Consider the following 7,195-nt stretch of genomic DNA (forward strand, 5'->3'; position numbering starts at 1 on the left):
TAGTCTGCCACCAACAAAAGGCGAAACAGTGATCACTGTATCTCCGAGAAACTATCACTGGAACACTAGCCTTCAGCTTTCATGTATTACGTGAGCAACCGGACTGATATTCCTGAAATTAATTTCACCTTCTTGTCTCGTTAACTAATACCTTAACCTCAAATTAAGCACTGGTCCACAAAAAAAGCGAAATAGTTTTGATATTGTTATGGTTCTCAACGAGCAGAAACACAGTCTGTGTTCTATTTCAACAGTTGCTCATAATAATGTTACTCAGCAAATGACCAAGAGTTGGTCTCTGTGATAGTTAGTGGGCAGGAGTAACCCTTTTGTGCCAGTTATATCCAGTTCCACATGAAAATATTTTCTCATGTCCTTGGGTTTTCTCAAGTTAGGTTCATGTCTCATTTGTAAACTAGTGAGCTACAGTTTAAAAATTACTTGAAAGAATAAGTACCGTCTTCTGTTCAGTCCATTGGTTCTTACCTTCGGCGTTTGGAAACCGTTGTGAGTCAATCACTATATTCTAAATTCAGCAGTAACTGCCTCATTTGGTTTATTGACGATGAAGATGATCATTAGCTGGCAGCCTTTCAAGCACTGATACATTACAAAAAAACAACACCAAAATCATTGAGGTTAAATGCACCGTGTTGTTTCATCCAGAGAGGAAATGAGTAGAGTTACAGTTACAGAATGTTACATTGCTCCACTGTTTTCTACACGACACAGGTCTGAGCCACTGTGAGTAAGCATACCAAAGTCCTCACAACATTCAGTTTAATTTACAGATGGCTGCAAATTATTTACAGGCCCTCAGTGGTTTTATGAGGCATCGGTGGGAGTCGTTGGCGTTGAGCTCACAGCAGCTGCAGTCAGCTGCCTCGCTGGGGACGCGGCTGCAGCTTATCTGCTGCACTTAGCAACAGAGTCTGCAGGCTGAACATGCTGTATCCACAGCTAAAGATGTGTGGCATTACTCTGTGGTCACAATCCCCAGCCAGCCCCCCAACTCCAAAACCTGAAGTGCCCTTGTGTGGGTGTAGGGAGGAAAAGGTATGTCTGTTCAGTCCAAGGCAACCCTGGTTACAGGAAATCCAGTTCTTATTAGTCACCTCTGGTCATTAGAGACTCCCAGTCTGTGAGTGTGTGTTGTTTTGGAGGAGGGTGAGGGGGGGCTGCTGAACTTGCTTTACCTGCTGAATTTCAACTGTCTTGGATACTCCTGGTGTAATTGCTTTCTGTGGGCGTGGCCATGTTAAAGAAGTATGACCCTGCATTTGTTGCTGAGGTCTGCTAACAACAGAGCGGTGCCGGTTTAAGCCCCAGCTGTGCCCAGAGAACGAGTCCCCAGGGAGCCCGGAGCAGCTCTAGGTGGAAGCAGAAAGTTTACAAATGTTCACAGAGATATAGAGAGCTCACGTAGTTAAAATGAAGAAGGATATCTTCTGGAAAGTCTGTGAGGAGAAACTGTTTAATTGGTTATTCTTGATTAATCGGCGTTACTCTAAGTCAGGAGTCACCAACCTTTTTGAAACTGAGAGCTACTTCAAGATCACTTAGTAATACAAAGAGCTACTTGTTTGATACAAACTCCCGGAAACAATTTAACAATAATTAATCCTGGGACATACAATAGCAGACACTGTTCTTACCATCGTCATTGAACCATTTGAATATCATTGCAGGTGGAACTGATTCAAAAAGCACAGTAACAATACAATTGTTGACCCTCTTGTTGACTAGTTTGATTTTTAGGACATACCCCGCGGGCACCTTATGGGGGCTACCAGGTGCCCCCGGGCACCACGTTGGTGACCCCTGCTCTAATATAACCAAACTCTGATCAGGGGGGAACATTTCATGTTCCTCTTTTTCTTTTTGCATTTTGTTTCATATATTTAAAGGGCTAACTACCAAACACCCACTATAAGCATTTTAATGAGAAATCTTCTATTAGGAGTGTATTTCTTATAATATTTTGGATTATTTAATTTTTGTTTTTAGTGTTTTTTGTTAAATTGTAGCATTTTTGTTGATTATTATTTGAAAGTAGGTTATTTGTTATTTATATGTAGACTACATTCTCCTATTTTCTACATTAAAATTAGTAAGACCTAAACTGATCATTAGTTTTCCAGTATTATAAACAAAAAGATAGCAGCTTGAAATAGTCCACTGATGAAACAATAAAATATGTGTCAGCGTGAGCAAAGCCTTCTAGCGATAGATTATGTGGGAACATCTGTCATTTACATCCGTCCTTGCTCTTCTGGTGCATCCCTCTGTCCATTTGACCAGCTCCAAGTGAGGCCACACCTCGTTTGGTTTAAGTTCAACATAAATGGCATATTGTTGTATCAACAATTTGTGTGTGCCCACACAGTTTTCCATAAGAACAGACATATTACACCCTCTGGTGAATCTGTCTGTTGCTTGATAGCTGACACTTGGAAGGCGTGTGGAGAGTGGGAGGAAGTCTGGACATAAAAATTGTATAATCGTGAACCCACAGCATGTTTGTGTTGCTTTTCAGTAAACACGCACTGATATTAATGCTTTCAATAATATAAAAGGGGGAGGAAAAAATAGATGCACACAAATATTTAACTGCAGTGTCCTCTGCAGCCCAGAGGCTGTTTTCTTATCACTGCCATGTTGCCTGTAACTCAGCACATCTGTCTCTATTTACTGCCTCTGTGCTTGTGTTAGCTGCGATGTTATGACAGCCGGGTGACTGAGGAGATTACACTAAGAGGACATAGAGTCCCCCCATATGGGCTTTGTAGGTCACTGGCCTCATTTAAGCTGAAAAAAAAAAGGTCCAGACCCCTACGGGAGTTTCATTGCAGCTGCTGATCTTGTGTTCTTCATTCTCATGCTTTATTTTTCTCTCATTCCACAGGAAGTTTACTGAAGACTGATTGTCTCCAGAGGGGAAAACATCACCAGGGGGGCCTTGGTCCCCAACACTCTCATCGACTTCGGCTCCGAACTCCTAAAACTGCCCCTCACTGAGGTCGTTTCCCAACAGAAGTGGGAGGAGCCAAAGTAATCGAAAGCTTGTTGTGCGTGACAAACACAACGCGTCTGTAAGTTCACTCGTGATTCCTGTTCTTCCTGTTGACTGGCTTTGCACGCAATTCTCAAACCAGTTGCCCTTTAGTTTTGTTTTTCTGCTTTAATTGCTTTCTTTAGTGGTTTTAGAAGAAAAGATATTTGAAAACATATACAAAATTATTTAATTACATTTTAAATTTAATTTTTCTTGGTCAGAAGGAATACCTTTATCATATCATTCAATTATGCCTAATAATGTGGGAGAGAAGAAAATCAATATTCTGTTGCCTCATGACTCTTGAATGATTATAAATCAATGCAGGAAAACCAATAAATGGAAATTTAGAAGAAAAAAAAAAAAGAATTCCTATCAACCGTTGTATGTATTTGCTATTTGCATTGTGCTACAACATGATTTAGATAAAGCTTTTTAGTAGATGAAGTATGTTAGTAAACCAATAAATTATTGTTGTTTTCCTTTTAATTAAAATGCTCAAAGATGGGAACAGCTGCAGCTGGTGGTCCTCACAGATTTCATAATTAATGTCAGTAAGACTTTGCGATAGTAAAGGCAGGTTCATTTTCATCGTTCATTTTCATTTGTTTCTTTTTAAAAGACAGAGTTTGATTTTTCCAAAAAAACAACTAAATATGACTAGTCAGACTTAATCAAATATTGACGTGCATACAGTTTTCCACACCTTGCACGTTGTTTTTTTTTTTTTTACAATTTTCTCTATGATTGCCAACCATGAGTCATTTAAATGAGCTCAACTGCTTTTTTGTTCTTGCCATGAATTAACAAGACAAATGTAGAAAATGACGTGTACAGTCATTTTACACACACACACACGCCCAGTGAGGCTAATACTCTTACAGTCACATAATGACTCTCCCTCCTTCACACCCATAACTGAATGAGTACACTCCGTTTTACAGAGTGTTTTTCCAGCGTGACAAACAGACTGCTGTCGGTCATTGTTCTGCTTTACCCTCTCAGGTAAACACGGCTGTTTTTGTCTCCACCAACTCTCTGTTGCAGCAATTGAACAGTGTTGAAAGCTCAGGTCAGACCGTCTCTGCATTCAAAGCACCACCTTTGTACCACGATCTCCCCTTCTCATTTGGTCGATCATGCACGTGTGTGTGTGTGAGAGAGAGAGAGAGAGAGAGAAGCTAGCGTTGAAAATCTTGTTCAAAAGCAGAGACAGGCCACCACTTTAACACACCTTTCTGCTGACAGTGGAAAAACAATATGTGACAGCTTCTTTAGGAGCGAGTCCATATAGGATGTTTCGTTATTTTTTTGTTTTGTTTTTTTCATTTTGGAAGCAGATCCCTCATGGTGGCACCAAGGCCCTAATGTTAGCAGTGGTTTCTCTGCCTGTCATTATTGATGACACAAAGACGTGTCAAAGTGGGTGAAATGGGACAGAACCAGCAGTCAGTGTGGCTGCAAAGGCGTGAAACACGATCAGACCGCCGAGTTGAATGGTGGGTATTATTATGCCAAAGAACAGCAGAGAAAGACTCGGCGCGATGGAGGCAGAGAGAGGAATGAGTGGCATTGCTTTCATATCTTGTCACCCACTCTCCTGACAATGCAGGCACTGTGTCCTTCCCACTAAAGTATGAAGCTAAGTTGTGATGCATAGTTTAGATGTATGAACATTTGTTCATGCCCCAAATACTTGAATGGGTGAACAGATCTTTTGTACCAAAAAACAGCATCAAATTCTTCCCACCTCTTTACTGTATAATTTGATGCGAGGCATAACATTTTATAAGTTGGTATGCTTCATTCTTGTTTTCTGTGAGGAACAAAACCTTTTTTATAGCCCATCCCTTCTTTATACGCTCACGAATCTCTTCGTGACTGTATAAAGAAGCATTATGACATATGGTAAATTGACGGAATTAATACAGTCCTTGTGGAGTCTATGGGACCACTCAAAGCACTTTACACCGTGGCGTATATCACACCTACATTTACACGTCTTTTGGCACGGATTCAGAAAGTGTAAAGGGCTGAGTGTGTGGTTCAGGAACAGTTAGGTGCTCTCTGTGGAAGAGTCTGTGAGTTCTCTCATTGCTGCTCTGTGACTGCAGTTGTCTCAGTTTGTCTGAGATATTTTTCAAAAATTAATAAGAGCACTTTCTTGATCTTTTTGGTCTGCGAGGACGATACTCTGGCATGTTAGCCTGCATCAGGAAGGGTACTAGTGGTTCGTAAAATCTTGAAGAGTACTGGCCGATATAGTCTATAAGTCATATCTGTATAGCTTTTTCGTAAATCTCGGTGTAGTTGGAATGGATAAATGGGAAACAGCCTGAAACAGACGCACTGTACAGACATTCAATCAATCAAATTGTGTATTTTGGGACAAGTGACTGAATATTGAATATTGTTGTATGAATGACGTAGTCTCATTCGATATCCAGTAAAAAATGTAGTTATATTGCCCAGCCTAAGGCAACAATGACTAGAATAACACAAAAAGGATCATAAATGGCCAATGTTAGTTGCAACACAAAATACACCTAAAAAAGTTAATCAACATATTACTAGAGGGAAACAATTTCTAGCAAAAACATCCACAACACAGCCAACAGTTAGGCAAAAGGGCTAGAATTGGTAGAGATGTAGGCAGATGGTCGACATATAATTGCACGAACAAGCAAGAGTTAGTCAGAAAGTACAGAGATGTACCTTTAGATATCTAAACCAGATGGAGAAATGTATCTGTATTTCTAATGTATATAAAGTGAAAAAGCTAACTGACAGCAGAAAAACTGCAAAGATGTACATCAGGATGGTTTAGCAAAGGGATACATATAAAGCTGAAGAATGTTGGAAAGTAAGCCAAGGTGATGGTAAAACTCAGTGAGATGTTGGAATAGTCTCCAATTTGACTTTGGAAGAGTTTTATGAATTCTATCGGTAGCGCTAGAAAAGTTAATTATGCAACTGGCAAACTTTAAATCTCGTCTACTTTTGACTGCTCCCTCCGAGGGTTACCTCAGCCGATCATCTGCCTCCAGTGCTGCACTTTAAATATTTATCTACGAACATTAGCCCAGCTGAGGATGGAGAACACATATTTCTTGCTCGATCATAGTTTGCTCTAACTATACAAGTTTTGTGCTCTGTTTCTATGGCAGTATTTGTTGTAAACAACTGTCGACCGCTCACAGTATCGTACTTATCGTCGCTCGGGGTTTCTTTGTCTTCTCCCGTTTTCCTTTCCTTCCGTCAAACTTCTCCTGTGAGTTAAATGAGGGCACGGCCACAGTCGGATGTTCTGCGACAAATTGGTATCGAGGAGGCAGATGGTGATGGGGAGGAGACCGGTTGTCATGCCATTTGCCGCAGGGACATAAATTGATCTCTGTGCCACAGAGCAAGCACACATGCTGCACTTGTGTAATCCCTGCATTCCTTACTGAAACTACCCTAACCGACCAACCCATCCCCAGTAAACACACACACACACAAGCGAACTGCAGCTGACTCGATGCCCCACATCAGCCTTCTGTCCCCGTTAGTATCAATGATGGGTGCAGTGGAAGAGCTGAGTAGCTGTCAGAGAGTCTCTGCTCTGAGAGGTGAGGGGACACTGAGGGATTTGTGACAATGAGACAGAGCCCAGACTGATGTCAGGCTGCTGGGAGTCTGAGAGCTTTAACACCCCGCGGCCTATTATAGCGAAGCAAACCGTCCCTCGTACATCACACTCGTCAACAGTGCTATCTACAGGCACATCTATTGTCTTTACTATGTTATAACCATGTGGATTTGGCGGAGGTTGGTTCAATCCCCACAGGAGATTTTTTTTTTTTTTTTAACAATTGCAACTTATTATGTAACATGGCATTATGGTTTGATAAAAGAGATGGTGTGGTAGCGTTTTCTAAATGGGTGGGATTTCTTTTTTTATTGTACACTTGGGATTTGAAAATACATCAATCAAGATTAGTGATTAGTGATGCAGCAAGGACACTAATTGAGTTCTTTGATAGTTTTGTCATTATCAATTCTACCCGACGCTTGAAGTTATTATTTTTGATCCACCCCAGTGGTCTGTTATGAATTTCCTTTTGGTGTTAAAAAAAGTCATATATATATATATATATA

The 7,195-nt window shown here is 40.7% G+C and overlaps 1 protein-coding gene across 3 annotated transcripts in view; it reads left to right on the forward strand.

Annotated features, from left to right (window-relative positions):
- Positions 1–2,096: 2,096 nt before the first annotated feature.
- sema6cb (semaphorin 6Cb) overlaps positions 2,097–7,195 on the forward strand; it is an 88,412-nt gene continuing 83,313 nt past the window's right edge. For 2 of the 3 annotated variants that reach the window (XM_017038083.2, XM_017038084.2), the window contains exon 1: positions 2,097–3,092. The gene's annotated coding sequence lies outside the window, so the exon portion shown is untranslated. The remainder of the gene's footprint in view (positions 3,093–7,195) is intronic. The other variant, XM_017038082.2, reaches the window with a different exon arrangement.

Source organism: Cynoglossus semilaevis, chromosome 13 (assembly GCF_000523025.1).
Source record: "Cynoglossus semilaevis isolate Cse_v1.0 chromosome 13, Cse_v1.0, whole genome shotgun sequence".
NCBI classification, from domain to species: domain Eukaryota; kingdom Metazoa; phylum Chordata; class Actinopteri; order Pleuronectiformes; family Cynoglossidae; genus Cynoglossus; species Cynoglossus semilaevis.